We start from the raw sequence: 15,659 nt of genomic DNA on the forward strand, positions 1-15,659 counted from the left end.
TTCTATTTCTGTGGTAATCAGAAGAAAGTCATACTAAGACAGATTTAACAAAGGGGAGGGGGATGATTTCATTCATATAACTGAACAATTAAAAGGGTATTTGACTTCAGATATGGTTTTACCAGGTGTTCAATAAGAAGCAATTATATATTTCTATTTTCATTTCTTGATTTTGCTTCCACGTTGTTTGATACATTTTCTGCAGACCCCACCCACTTCTACCCAGTGGGTGTTATATGACTGCACTAGCCCCTGTCCCTGCACCCTCGTGGAATAAAAATATTGAGACTATTTCTTAGGATCCACAGTGAAATTCTTTTTGTGTGTGTGTCTTTTTTTTTTTTTCAGGGCCACACCTGCGGCATATGGAGGTTCCCAGGCTAGGGGTCTAATCAGAGCTATAGCCACCAGCCTACGCCACAGACACAGCAACACAAGATCCAAGCCACATCTGTGACCTAAACCATAGCTCATGGCAACACCAGATCCCCAACCCACCAAGCGAGGCCAGAGATCCAACCTGCAACTTCATGGTTCCTAGTCGGACTTGTTTCTGCTATGCCACGATGGGAACTCCCACAGTGAAACTTATATTGCACCTCACTGAGTCTTATCAGCTTACATATTTATATTGGATCTTATGGATTGAATTGTGTCCCCTTCAAATTCATGTGTTGAAATCCTAATCCCCTCAGGACCTATGCTTGTGACTCTATTTGGAAATAGGGTCATTGTAGATGTAATTAATTAAAATGAGGACACATGGGCATAGGGTCCCTAATCCAATATGACTGGTGTCCTATTTTCCTATAAAGGGGAAATTTGGAGACATGCAGGCACACAGAGAAGGTCCAGTAAAGACAGAGATTGGAAACCAGTGGAACCCAAGACATGTCAAAGGTTACCAGCAAAACACCAGAAGCAAGCTGAGAGGCATGGAATAGATTCTCCTTCACAGCTTCTACAAAGAACTCACCCTGCTGACACCTTGACTTTGGAACTATTAAGATGGTAACTTTCGATTGCTTACGCCATCCAGTTTGTGGTATTTCGCTATGACAGCATCAGGGAACTTACACAGGGACCGCTCACCATGGTCAGATGAAAGCAATACTCTGGCCAGGCTTGAGTCAGGTACAGGGCCACCATACCAAGAACAGAGTAACTGCACTGGAAAAGACTGAAGGAAGGTATCAGTCTCTGGGGAATTTAGAGTTGAAGGATGGATGGAAGTTGGGTAGAAAAAAATTTCAGATGTCAACAGTATAGTACCCTATCTTCTCCCAATTTCAGGGGCATCAGGGTTCACTTGTCTCTTTATCCATGTCATAAATCTTTATACTTTTCCAGTCTTTTAACTACACCTGATATTTTCTCTTCTGCACAGGCCAAGTGTTTCTTCGGCCCCTAGAAATGTTGGAAATGTCTGTGATTTCCTTCCCAGGTTGAAGGGGTTAATGTAAGCAATGATAATGTAAGATTCTTGGTAAATAATTACAATGCTAATGCAGTAATCACGGAATTTGATCAAAATGTTCCGTATTTTGTCCATGGTGTATGAGAGAGATTTTACTATATAATAAACCAAAGCATTGGGATAAACATATATAGAAATTCTATAAAAGGCTAAGCTTCAGAATGGTGTATTAAAAAAAAGCAAATCAGCTTTCAGGTTCAGACAAATTCTGTGCAGTAGTAATATGTGTAAAGCATGGAACTGTGCTTTAGAGGAGAACTGAAGTCACTGCTGGTATGATTAATGTGTATGTTGATACAGTAAGGTTGAGCCGTTCATATATATATTCATGGAATGGGCTATTAACATTCTGTTTGCTTTATATTTAACTCTGTAGAGTCTACTAATTTACAATTAAATTAAAAAATCCACTAGGACTAATGAGCTAATAATTGCAAAGAACTCTGAGCATGGATAAAAGGCACCAAGGGAGGACAAACGTCTATTCATGAAAATCGAAACATCTGAGACTTTAATTACATCTCTTGCTAGAACTGACTTGTAATCAGTTATGGAGACTTGCTCATTAATGATCTACTATGGGATTCCTAAACAACATATTGAAAGCCATTTCACTTATCACATGTGAATATACTTGTGAAGAGGCATTTTCTGAGAATTCTGTCTCAATACATTAGGTTCCCTTTTATCACCGAAATTCAAAGGATTTTTTTTTTTTTTGTCTTTTTATGGCTGCATCTTAGGCATATGGAAGTTCCCAGGCTAGGGGTCCAATCAGAGCTGAAGCTGCCAGCCTACGCCACAGCCACAGCACTGCGGAATCTGAGCCTTGCATGTGACCTACACCACAGCTCCTTAACCCACTGAGCAAAGCCAGGGATAGAACACATGTCTTCATGGATGCTAGTCAGGTTCGCTAACCACTGAGCCACAATAGGAACTCCTAAAGGATTCTAATTAGTTCTATAGTAGAACACATTCATCCATGGTCCAAATTTTCTATTTCAGTTTTTAAACTGGACAGTGGGTATATGTTTGAGGGATATTATTTCCAGGATGGAGGAAGAGGAATGAATAAAAGAATTTCTTCAAGTCTCTGTGTAAAGATAGTTAGGGGACTAGGCTCAGTGACATGGAGACACAGCTATTTGGTTCTGTGTGATAGAAACCTAAGTTTGCCCTAAGAAGCATTGAAGGAGGTGCCAAATTTGCTTCAAGTATTTGTCAATCAAATGTTCTAGAAGATATATAAAGTTTTACACATATACACATGTGTAGACGAAATTTCTAACTTGAAAATTTTCAAACCTACTGAAAAGTGGGGAAAATAGTAAACACCCTTAAATCCTGCACTTAAATTCTAGCATATATAATTTAACCTATTTTTTAAAGTTTGAATTTATTATTTATGTCTATATTTACTATTTACATTGGAAAATGTTAATTAGTAATCTTCTAGTATTGAAAACTTAGATGATAATTTATTTCCAGTTTATTCATCTATATACTCTAATACAATTAATATGTATTACTTATATAAATAAAACAAGAGTAAAATATCCTGGAAAACCATTCTTATTGGATTATTTAAAATAATTTCATTGGGGCACTATCAAAAGTATCATAGTTTCACTGACCAAATTCACATATGATCAGTCAGATTCCTCAGCCATTAGTGATGGCAAGACATCAACAATGACAAGAGTATGGAGCAAAAACAAGTTTGTCCAGGAACCAATCAGTAAGGTGCCTAAGAATTAAGTAGACTGCTTTTGGATAGTCAGTAGTATCTGCAACATGACTACTGAATCAGTGTAGAACAAACTTTAAATTTTATTCAGATCCTCAAAAAAAAAAAAAAAAAAAAAAAAGGAGATGGTGGTATTCTTTTTTTTTTTTTTTTTTTTTTTTTTTTGTCTTTTTGTCGTTGTTGCTATTTCTTGGGCCGCTCCCGCGGCATATGGAGGTTCCCAGGCTAGGGGTTGAATTGGAGCTGTAGCCACCGGCCTACGCCAGAGCCACAGCAACGCAGGATCCGAGCCGCGTCTGCAACCTACACCACAGCTCACGGCAACGCCGGATCGTTAACCCACTGAGCAAGGGCAGGGACCGAACCCGCAACCTCATGGTTCCTAGTCGGATTCGGTAACCACTGCGCCACGACGGGAACTCCAGAGATGGTGGTGTTCTAAGTAACTATTTAAGAATTAAATGAAACTACTTTCCAAAAGGCAAAATGAGTCCAGGAACTAATTAAAGTGTTTTAGATTTCATAAAAAGAACTGAGGACAAAAAATTACACTAGGTGCTGAGCAAAGAAAAGAAGTGTAAATCAGAGGGCAGAATAAAAAGATGTATTTGTTCAATGCAACCCTGATGGAAACAAAGGCTCTGGAAGTAAAGTGCACTGAGGCATTGAAATTGCATCCTTGAACATGTTACGGGCACATAATTAAGCTGAGTGTGAGGGTCAAGGATGCTGATAGGATGATAACCAGCTCGGGCTTCTGCTGTGACCTTGCATGCTCTCATCAGTGCAATCAAGGTCACATAATCCATCACCTGGCAGAGCACCTGGTATGTACAAGAACTCATAATTATTTATCACGTTGACTTAGAAAATTAAAACAATTTATTGGGGTAGGAGTTGAGAAATACCCTAGGATATCCATGAGCATTATTTTTTCAGCTGAGTAGGTTACACAGAAGTTCCTCTTAGTAATTTTTATTTTCTGGTGGTGGTGGAAGGGAATGATATTCAGGTTACTCTCTGACTCTGCAATCTAGGTGGGAACCAATAGGTAGGAATCTGACATGCCCATCACAAATAAAGAAGCTGACTTAAATGTTACATGCTGAAAGAATATCCGTGGTGTCTATCTTCTTACAAGATAAGCATGGGATATACTGTCAGTAAGAAATGGATTCTGCATTTACACTAGATGTCTTTCCATCACATTTGTATTCACCTGCTCTCTATAGCTTCCTGAACTGAATGCTGTGAGAAGATAACAAAAGAGATTAGTAAAGTGTAAAAAGAGGCTTGGATTTGATGACTGAGTCTTCTGTACCCCACTTCATACCCACAAAATCAGCTTCTTGGCAGTTTTGACTTCAGCATCCATAATTTAAAAATCTGCCCGTATGATTCTATGTGCAGCAATGTTTAGGATTCTCTAGGCTGGATCACTTCCAGAGTTCTTTTCGGCTTCCAAATTTCATATTTTAACACATTTATCATATATTTAACAGACATGTAGTTTTTACTAGCAGCTGGAGGTTCTACTAGATCTTTTTTTATTCTTCTTATTCTTTTTTATTTTATTTATTTATTTATGGTTTTTTGTTTTGTTTTGTTTTGTTTTGTTTTTAGGGCTGTACCTGTGGCATATGGAAGTTCCCAGGCTAGGGGTCTAATTGGAGCTACAGCTGCTGGCCTACACAGAGCCACAGCAATGCCAGATCCAACCTACACCACAACTCATAGCAGTGCCTGATCCTTAACCCACCAAGCAAGGCCAGGGTCGAACCCACAACCTCATGGTTCCTAGGCGGATTCGTTTCCACTGCACCATGATGGGAACTCCTGATTCTACTAGTTCTTTTTACTCCAGGAGAGCTTCATGAACTTCAAATAAGTCTATGAAATTCGAGAGCTAACTAGAACCCCCCAGAGGTGCAGAGCCCAATAAATTCCCAGAAGTATGGGAGAAGAGCAAGAGTGTTCTGATATGAAAGATAAATACCATATGATATCATTTACATGTGGGATCTAAAAAATGTGGTGCAGATGAACCTATCTACAGAACAGACACAGATTCACAGACATGGAGAATAGACTTGTAATTGCCAAGGGGGAGGGGAAGGATGTGGAATGGACTGGAGTTTGCGGTTATTAGATGCAAACTATCACAGTTAGAATGGATAAGAAATCAGGTCCTACTGTATAGCACAGGGAACTATAGCAAATCTCTTGTGATGGAACATGATGGAAGATAATATGAGAAAAAGAATGTATGTGTATGTATGACTGGATCACTCTGCTGCACAGCAGAAATTGACACATTATAAATCAACTACACTTTAATAAAAAATTTAACAAAAGAGCGTTCTGCTCTTATAATGTTATCATTTGCATCTAATGTCTCCAACTCTTTGCCCCTGAAGTTCTTCTGTAACAGCAAAACTTCATTGTAATCATAATGGTCTGCCTGCCATGGGTGAAGGATATTCTGAGGTCCACCAAACTACTCCTGTGGAAGAACAAGACTACCGGACAAAAGCCTGGATGCAAGAGGCCACTGTTCCATTAAGCAGACAGAAAAATCATCTAGGGTTTACCACATGTAAGAAAAAGAGTAATACATCAAATAATGTTTTTAATATTCCAAATAATATATTGGTATACCAAATAATACATTAATTAGGTAGTGATCTTTTGATACTGGGCCCACATGGCCTGATAAGAAATCTGCCTGACAGGGTTCAGCAGTGGGTTTGTTCCCCATATTAGAGAATTCAAGAAATTAATATAGCTGCCTTAAATGGAAGCAAAGACAGGTATCTCTCTGTCAGGCTTCTGTTTAATAAGCCTGAACTACTTATCATAAAACAAATATACTATTATTTCCAAATCAGGAGCCTTAAATTTTGGAGGCTATGACTGCATGAGCATCAGATATTCACTGACATACACAGTTGTTGCTATAGGAAAGTAATGAAAAAGGGGTTATGAACGTATGAGAAATTTCCCAACAAAAGTTACTCTACATATACCATGTAGTTTCTCGAGGCTAAAAAGGGCCTTTGCAGATCTTGTAGTTCCTAAAGGATGAGTAGGAAATTGCTAAGAGGAAAATAACACCAGAGATTCTGGCAGATTTTTATTTTCAGATCCATGTTGAAACACAGCACATTAAGAAACAGCAATCTGTGAAGATAATAGGGGATACTTTTAGCTGAATGATTGATAAAACCAAGCTCATAAAGGGTATGATGGGTTTCTCCCTTCAGCATTTCTCCCTGCAGGATTATAGGTCATATTCAATCACTATTTTCCTTATTTATATCACTTTCTTTGGCTAATTAAATGATAGCAAAAGTTATGATTGTCATTTCCACTAAAGTTTTAAAACTAAGCATACAGTCTACTATATATGTATTTTCTCTTTGTTATATGTCCAGATTGTGTTTGCTCCTTCAGTTTGGTTCCCAGAATAAAAATAATTTGGAGCGAAGCAGCAGTCAACCTGCTAACAATGTTTCTCAACATTCTCAGCTAAAAACACAGTCAACTACTTAGAGAAGTCGTCAGAATATATGTAAGTGAATAACACATTCTCATGATTTACCACCCAACCACTCCATTGCAATTATTAGTAAAGGAAAATTTGTTATGTTTTAATTATTGCTTTTGCCAATATTAAATAATCAAGATAGAGTCAAAATAATTCTTACTTTCCTCAAACAAATTTAAAAGTTTTAATGTCACAGGAAGCTCTTTTGTGTCCTTAAAAGTTCAGGTACAGGAATTCTCATTGTGGCTTAGTGGTTAGCGAACCCGACTAGCATCCATGAGGACATGGGTTCAATCCCTGGCCTCGCTCAGTGGGTTAAGGATCCCACATTGTCATGAGCTGTGGTATAGGTCGCAGATGCAGCTCAGATCTGTCTGGCTGTGACATAGGCTGGAGGCTACAGCTCTGATTGGACCCCTGGCCTGGGAACCTCCATATGCCTTGGGTGCAGCCCTAAAAGACAAAAAGACTAAAAAAAAAAAAAAAAAAAAAGAAAAAGAAATTCAGGTACAATGATTAACATTATAGAGCCTATGGTTGTGAATGGCTTAGAAAGACAGTGATTATCTTACCATGCTACCGTGTTCATTTTTCCAGGTTCCTGACGGAAAACTAGATCATCATGATGTTATATTTTCCCAAAAATAATGTACGAAGATCAACACTGTGATTTAACAAAGGTATTAACTAGTAGAGAAAAAACAGAAAAAAAATCCCAGAAACACATATACATGGATAGATATTGATTTGGGGTAATAGAAGGTACCTAAGAAGTGTTCTCTAGATGTTCCCAAAATTCGAAATATGTAGCAGTTATGCAGACCAAATATTTGTATATCTGGTAGAAGTTTTCAGTTTTTCTGAACTGTTTGGGAAAAGACATTATTCAAAAATCAAGAGGAAAGCATGCTCTAATTCTTCCATTAAGAAGAATGGAAAGAAAAGTCTTTTCAAGCCACATTGATTGTCTGGTTTCATTAAGTCACCAGTTGCCTTCTTTCACCTTGTTTAACTGGCCTTAAAGGCTTAAGGAAGTTTTTAGCTCAAATCAGAGAAATCTAAAAAGAAGTTTCTTGAATTGCAAAATAAGTTCTTAGAAATCAAGAAAACTTCTGCTCTTTAGTAAATATATTCAGAAGTGCAAACTCTGAACAATTTTTCCCAATGACTATAAAGGCATGCTTAAGATTTTCAAAAAGAGCTTCTTATGCACTTTTTTCTAAGCACATCCTCTTAGCTGTAAGCTATAAAGTAACTCCCATTTCTTCTCATAATTCAGACTAGTTTACTTGTTTCTCAGTTTACCAGCTAAGAGAAGACATATTGGACTTGTGTGTGGGAAGGATGACCAAACCTTACTTCTCTTAAAAACTAGAGTAATCCAACTTGGGGACTATTAGAAGCAGCTGAAATTATGTAGTCAACAGAACTGATGTATCTTGTTTATTCTGTTTCCAACCTTTGGGACACAGGATTCAAAATAATTCCCAAGGAAGAGTTTTAAGATAATGATACAAAAGAGGTCCCAAGAGAGCTACTGCTCAGATTCATTAAGGAACTTAAAAAAAAATCACAAGAATCTTGCTGATAAAAACAAATATGCTCAGTAGGACAAAAGGATGGAAAAGCTGTGGACATCTCTGAAATTAGGGCAAGAGAAATGATGCCATTCCTAAAGAAAGGAGTAGAGACAATTTGGCAAAGGCAATTCAGTAAGACAAAAGGCTGTGGTGAGCTTAGAAAACTCACTGGACAGATTCCTTCAGTGAACAAATTAAAGTCATTATTTTAAAAGGCAGAGACTTTCACAGATTCAAATACCTTCAGGAGTGCTGTACTCCCAAAAACTATCTATGCATGGCTGAATCCAGAAAATAGACTCTTTGAAACACATCTATATCCTATGATAGGATAGGATATGGTCAGAGTGGCAGAGGGGCTCCAGGATGAATATCATGTGTTGAAGAAAACGACACATCTTTTCTTTCTTCTCTAAACATTTTTAGTTTGGGGAAATTCAGCATACAGTCTACTACTACATATGTATTTCAGTTTGTTGTTGTTGAATAACTTATATTCAGTTCATTCACTTTAAGTTGTATGGGTAACCATTACGTGAGTTCACAATAATTTGTTAATCTGCCTCCATCAGTAAATAATAAAGATGAGGCTTATTTTCAGCTGCAATAAATAAGGTTTCAAAGAACTAAAATATATACCTAAATACGGACTTGATGAGGCACATCTTCAACTACGTTTCCCAAACAGATGGTTTCAAATAACATTCTCACCAATAAGGTATAAGAATTCCCCGTACATTCTTAGATTCAGTATTGCCTTTTTTTTTTTTTTTCTTTTTAGGGTCACACCTGCAGCATATAAAAGTTCCCAGGCTAGGGGCTGAATCATAGCTGCATCTGCCGGCCTACACCACAGCCACAGCCATGTCGGATCCGAGTTGCATCTGTGGCATATACCACAGCTCATGGCAACACTGGATCCTTTAACCCACTGAGCAAGGCCAGGGATTGAAACCATGTCCTCATGGATACTAGTCAGGTTAGTTACCTCTGAGCCATGAGGGGAACTGCTTTCTTTTTAAATGGTGTTTTTGTCTATATTTCTTACTAATTTTAAAATATATATGAATGTGTGTGTGTCCATTTAATATTTTACTGATTATATGGACTATAAATGCCTTTTCCAGTGGTGTGGGTTGTTAAATACAGACATTTTTTAATAATGATAGTTTAAAATTTATGTTTGTCCTTTTTGAATCATTTAAGAAATCTGTCCACACTCGAGTATCAAGAAGACATTTTTCTATGTTTTCTTCTAAAATTTTTAGAATTTAATTTTGCACATTTTATCCATCTGGAAAATATTACTTTGTAGAGACATTTTCAAAAATTATATGGGCAGCCGCTTTTCCCCGAAGTAATTACTAAATTAGTTGACTCTTTCATAAATTTAATTTATACCTTTGGTTCCATTCTCAGCAGTCAGTATTTCACCCCATATGTAACATAAGTTGGATATATCCCTTTTTTCCCCCTCACTTAGGCCAAGGTATTAAAAAGGAAAACGTGGAGGATAGTATGAGAAAAAGGATTACTATGCTGTGCAGCAGAAATTGACAACACTATAAATCAAAAATACTCTAATAAAAATTTTAAAAAATAGTTACAAAGAAACGAAAAGGAACTGGAAATCCCAAAGAAAATTGTATTTGGGTTAAAATGTCAATGGAGCTAATTTCCCGCTGTGTGCTATCAGTCCCTTACTCCTGTGGAGAAGCAGCAGGAACTCACATGTCAACTGAAGTCTAGTGATAGTAGCTTCACGTAAGTGATGAGAGAGATTTACATCTGACCCTAGCAATTTGGAGGATATAGTAGACTTGTTCATTACTCCCACTTGAGAAATTTAAAATACAGAGTCTGCCTGAAATAACCTGTAATGTTGACAGGGAGGATTGAATAAGGGAGAAGGTAAGCCCCTGATGACAGTAGAGGCAGGGGGCAGGTTTCAACAGACCAGACAGTGATTGTTAAAGAGAGCACTGCTATAAAATCTGTCTTAGAAATAGCCCCAAACAGCCAGTTGGAGGGGAGACGAGACTTCATCTGAAAGGAAACTATATACAAGAGGTCACTAAGGACCACATGCAACACTTCAAAAAAGAAAAGGTGGTCCTTAGTACCCTCCCTATGGAACAGCTTGGAATAGTACTAGTCAAGAAAGACAGTCTGTTCTGTCTCCCTCGTTCATCCTCGTCTTGCCTACATGAGCCTTGGACGTATCAGAAACCACGGTTAGCAATAAGGGTACATTAGGGAAATAGAGAAGGAGTTGAGTATGGCTGCTTTCCCACTGAAGACAGCCTTCCCGAATTAGCCCCAGCTAAAGGGGTGGAGAACAAATAAAAACATCTTTAAAATATTACAGCGAGGTTCCCATTATGGCGCAGTGGAAATGAATATGAATAGGAACCATGAGGTTGCGGGTTCCATTCCTGGCCCTGCGCAGTGGGTTAAGGATCTGGCGTTGCTGTGAGCTGTGGTATATGTCCCAGACCCAGCTTGGATCTGGCATTGCTGTGGCTCTGGCGTAGGCCAGCAGCAACAGCTCCGATTAGACCCCTAGCCTGGGAACCTCCATATGCAATGGGTGTGGCCCTAAAAAAGACCAAAAAAAAAAAAAAGTTGCAATGAATGTCCCAATGCCTATCACTTAGATTCGATGAGTGACTTCCAAGGTGGCCCTGAGAGTTGACATTCAGTCAACAGATGGGGAAAGAGAGAGGGGAGGATGAATTTGGTAGGTTTTTATGTGCTTGTAGTGAAGTAGAGATGTTTTTACTTTCAGATTGATGTACTTATGCCAGGATCTTTCTGCCTTTTTTTTCTATCTCCAGCTAAGTTCTGAGAGACCCATTTATTGTTAAAATCTTCATAAGGAGCATGGATTTGGGAGGACCCAGAATATATTCAGGGACTCCTGAATATGAGTTCTAGCACAGTTCCTTTCTGGAGTTCAGCAATAAAGACAAGGAGAAATGGGAATCACTAGTATATAAAAGTTGTGCTATCTCCTTGCAGTGAAGAAAAATGCATTTATCAAAAACTCAATGACTAAAAAGGAAACAACAGTGACTCTGCTATCGGAATTGCTAATAGGCAAAGTGACAACTACAGTCAGCAGGTAAAAGGCTGGCAACAGAAAACTGTGTTTGCATTTTATAAGAAAACTATCAGAAACTTAGGAGTAAGGAAATCCTCTTGTAAAAGGTTTTGATCTTGCGGTTAAAACATGAGCTGTGGGAAACAGTAAAAGAAAGGAAGAGGACATTCAAACTCAGCATACATGAGTTTTATACACAGTCAAGGGGAAATGGATCAAATTAAGAAGCACATTCAAGTGTTACAATCTCAACTGGCCTTTTCAAAAGGATATTGAGAGACACCAAAGCGAAAAAGAAATGGATTTCTAGAGTCGGTATAGTCAGATTTCATCCTGCAGATAATAAATTAAAGATGCAAGGAGTCTTTCAGCAGCAACTGGAGTATAAAGAAGGCTTCAGAAGGTAAGGGAATTAAAGGAAAAGCATTGTTCGGGGGAGGAGTATATGCAAATGATTGCACTAGGCCCAAAGAGACAGGTTTGGAAAGCAAAAGAGATTCCAACTCCAGTTCATCAGTCTACTTCTTTAGCAGAGACAAATGTGAACTCAGGAAGAAATCTTTTCTGGGAGGAAGGTTCCAACGTCTAAGGATTCAGGGGCTGATACTACAGGTATTGTTACAAAGTTACATAAATGTCAGCAAATGGTTGAAGAATATAGTGGTTCTTCTGAGAAGGGACAGCTAACTTGAGAGAAGGCAAGAATTTGAGACAACAGAAATCGAACAAACATTGTAAATCAACTATAATTTAATTTTAAAAAAAGGAATTTGGAAAAGCAGGAAATGCAAGGTCCTAAACTAGTCTTTGAAGTAAGTCTGAAATACTAGACTCACAGCAGAGTAGAAAATCCAGCCCTAGTCAGAGACTGCCCTCAATTAAAAATTGGGATTCCAAAAACTCTGGTCTAAAGGAGAAATATGAATTAACTTCAACAGGCTAAATATGAAGCAAGAAAGGTAGCAACAAAAGAAATCTTTGAATATTATCATACATATATTTAAGAAGATAAGGATATTTTAATCAACCTCTCCTAACTTAGGTATGCAGGGAAGGGGCTTTTTGTTATTATTTTCTTCTCTCTTGTCCTAATATTCTCCTCAAAATACAAGCAGCAGAGTGTCACAGTTAGCTCTGAGTGAGAGATTTCTAAAATATGAGAGTGAAATTCACAGGCACTGGAATAAGGAAATTGATGGATACTCTGGAAAGGCTAAATAATCCAAGAAAATTCTCTCTTAAACTTCCTTATTTTTCCTTCTTAGTTCTAAGAGTTATTACAAAGTCTTTGAAATTATCTATAATTTGTAATAGAATGTGGGTCTGTCTTGTAACAGCTGTATTTTAGACACATGGCTTTGGCTTGGAAAATGCTCTTGTTTATGGGAATATGCTCAGATTTTAGGGGCTGCCAAGGCCACATGTGTCTGGAGTGTTTGTGGAGAAAATGTGGGGCTGATGCTATAATCTTATGTGTCTTGTGATCCCTCTGGAACTTTACAAGAATGTGGGAGAATTTCAGGTTGGAAGAAGTCCATGTGGAGGTGCTAAAAACACTCCAGTATGTCCAACAGAAGGATGCAGGCCATCAGGGCACTACTGATGAAGAAGAAACCTCCTTTCAATACCAAGACGAGTGAGTTCTCCTTTGAGACCCAGCAAAATAAGAAGAAAATGCAGAAGAGAGAAGGCTTTTAAATATAATCTAGAACTTTACCTGTAAAAAGGCAGACGAGGTTTCATTTCAGTTATTAAATTTCCCTATGGTAAATAGAGGTTTATATAGTAACATGAAGGGTTAATATTGTTAAAATGTACAGATTTAGTTGCAAAATTGGGGCATTTTAAATTGGTGGCTTTGTGTTATTTGGGTTCTGCTATTAGCTGACTCATCTTATATAAGCTTATCTAGTGAATAGGTACGAGAAGGGGAAATAGAAATCTGGATAATTTATCATAATATATATAGTATGCCCTTGGGGGTCACTCAATTAATTCCTGTACTGACCCATATTAGAGGCTTTTAGGGACAGTATCAAAAGGGATTTTCATGATGGCCTAAGGAGATGGTCTGCCAGTCTAACAGGTCCCTGCTAGACTGCAAGCTCTGTGGAAATAAAAATTAGGAAATTTTAATTATGTTGACATACTTTAGTTGTAAAAATGTGGGTTAAATTATATTTATGAACATATGTAGTTGAATACAAACATTCTGTTGAAAATTTCCTTCTCAGCAAGGCAGGAAATTGAAGGAACAAGAATATAAATGAAGATGCTAGCCAGATGGAAAATTGCTTTTTGAAAGATGAAATTGTGCATGCTTTGTTTCTTGTCAATGTTGATTAAGAGAACTTTTCCATATTTATCGATAATTAGTACAACAAAATAAGACTCTGAGAAGATTGAATGTCTGACTACATCTTTTAAATTTAAGATTTTAAATATTTAATTTTGTCAACTGTATCTGTGATCAGAAGTTGTATTTCTTGGCTTAAATAATATATTTGCATTAAAATTTGAATTTCCTCTCTCACTTTGTAAGTGATCTCACTAATCTTGTTTTTATTAATTATTATTTATTCTGTAATGTAATTTCTTTTTAGACTTAGTTTTTGTCTTCTACAGCATTCTTTTTTTGAAGTCCCCTCTGATTTATTTGACTCCACCATGATACAAAGTCTAATTTATTCAGCTGCTCCTTGAGAGCAGAACCCATGTCTGTTTTGCCCTTATCATTGCATTCACATTTCCTAAATTAGTTGTCCAGACTCCCCAACAATATGACTACTATGACATGTTAAAAATGAATAATGGAGCCACATGAAAGTGTAAGGAGGTATTTTCTGATAATCCACTCATCTATTTCCTTTCTCAAGTGTTTCAGCAATGCTTCCTGTTGACCACTGGACTTAAGCTCATAAGATGAATAAAAAGAAGAATCACAAGTTCAGGAAATTTTGGCGGTGATGTAGGCCAGCAGCTGCAGCTCCAATTTGACCCTTAGCTTGGAAATTTTCCTAAGTCCAAAGTGTTGCCCCAAAAAACACAACAAAAAAAGTAGAGGAAATTTGACCTCTGAAGGCTGCTCAGGCTTCCCTCTGCACTCCATTGTCACTGGTTTCCTAAGAACGAGTTAGGATCAAGGATACATATTGGGCCATAGACCTGGGGCTACAAGGTTCTGTAACTGTACTCTCTTCTTTCTTCCCACTGAGCTGAAGGAGTAAGAATACTGAGTTTTCCCATCCTGGGAGAGCCAGGGTTAGTGACTGGGGCCTTGGCAGGCAGGAGAAGGTAGATACTTTCCTCTCCAGTCAAATAATTTCTGAATTTCTTCCAGTAAGTTGGCTTATATTGTTTTCTATAACATATTTAACCCTGAACTTGGCTTTATCACAGAGACATGGTCCCTCACCATTAACATTGGAAATCATTTAGGCTTACATCCATCACAGGTGGTAGGAATCATTGAAACACTGGAGGATGAGGCAAAATGGCAAAACCTTATCCCAATAGAGAGGACAAGATGGCGGAGGAGTAGGGGGACACGCTCGCCCTCTCCCACAAACACAACAAAAAAAGCACATCTACAGAATAAATGACTCGCACAGAACAGCAACCAATCACTGGCAGAGGAACCTAAACTCCAATAACGGCAAGAAGTTCGTGACATTATTGGGCAGAACGGGAGAAAAGAGGAGAGTGAGAGAAGGTGAATCCGAGCAGGACGGGCGCTCCCGAAAGGGAACTGCAGAGGAGAAAGGGTTCCCGCACCCTGGAAAGTCACCTACCGGGGGAAAGATCAAACAAACCGGAGGAATCTCCAGATGCAGAGAAGAGTGTAGCAGTAAGTTGGAGTACGGAAAAGCCGATCAAGAACCGAACGGACCATCTGAACTACGGGCACAGTCACCAAAAATTGAGACGCCTGGGTGGGGGCTGGGCACTGAATCCTTGGCTCCAGAGGTTAGTCCCCGAGAGAGGGCCGGGGGACGACTGGGTGGGGGCTGGGCACCGAGACTTCGCCTCCGAAGGTTAGTCCCCAGGCTGGGGAGGTGGGGCGGAGCAGAAACTGCTTGGGAGGTATAGAAACCATTTGATGGGGCAGAGACTGCCTGGGAGACTAGAAAACAAAGCTGTCGCAGAGGAAGGGAACAATACTCTAGGAGCAGGGAAGTGGAAAGCCGCATCAGAAGGAACCT

Source organism: Sus scrofa, chromosome 1 (assembly GCF_054392235.1).
Source record: "Sus scrofa isolate SSC_HxYL_T2T_F1_AM1 chromosome 1, Sscrofa_HxYL_maternal_Yorkshire_Landrace_v2.0, whole genome shotgun sequence".
Classification (NCBI taxonomy): Eukaryota; Metazoa; Chordata; class Mammalia; order Artiodactyla; family Suidae; genus Sus; species Sus scrofa.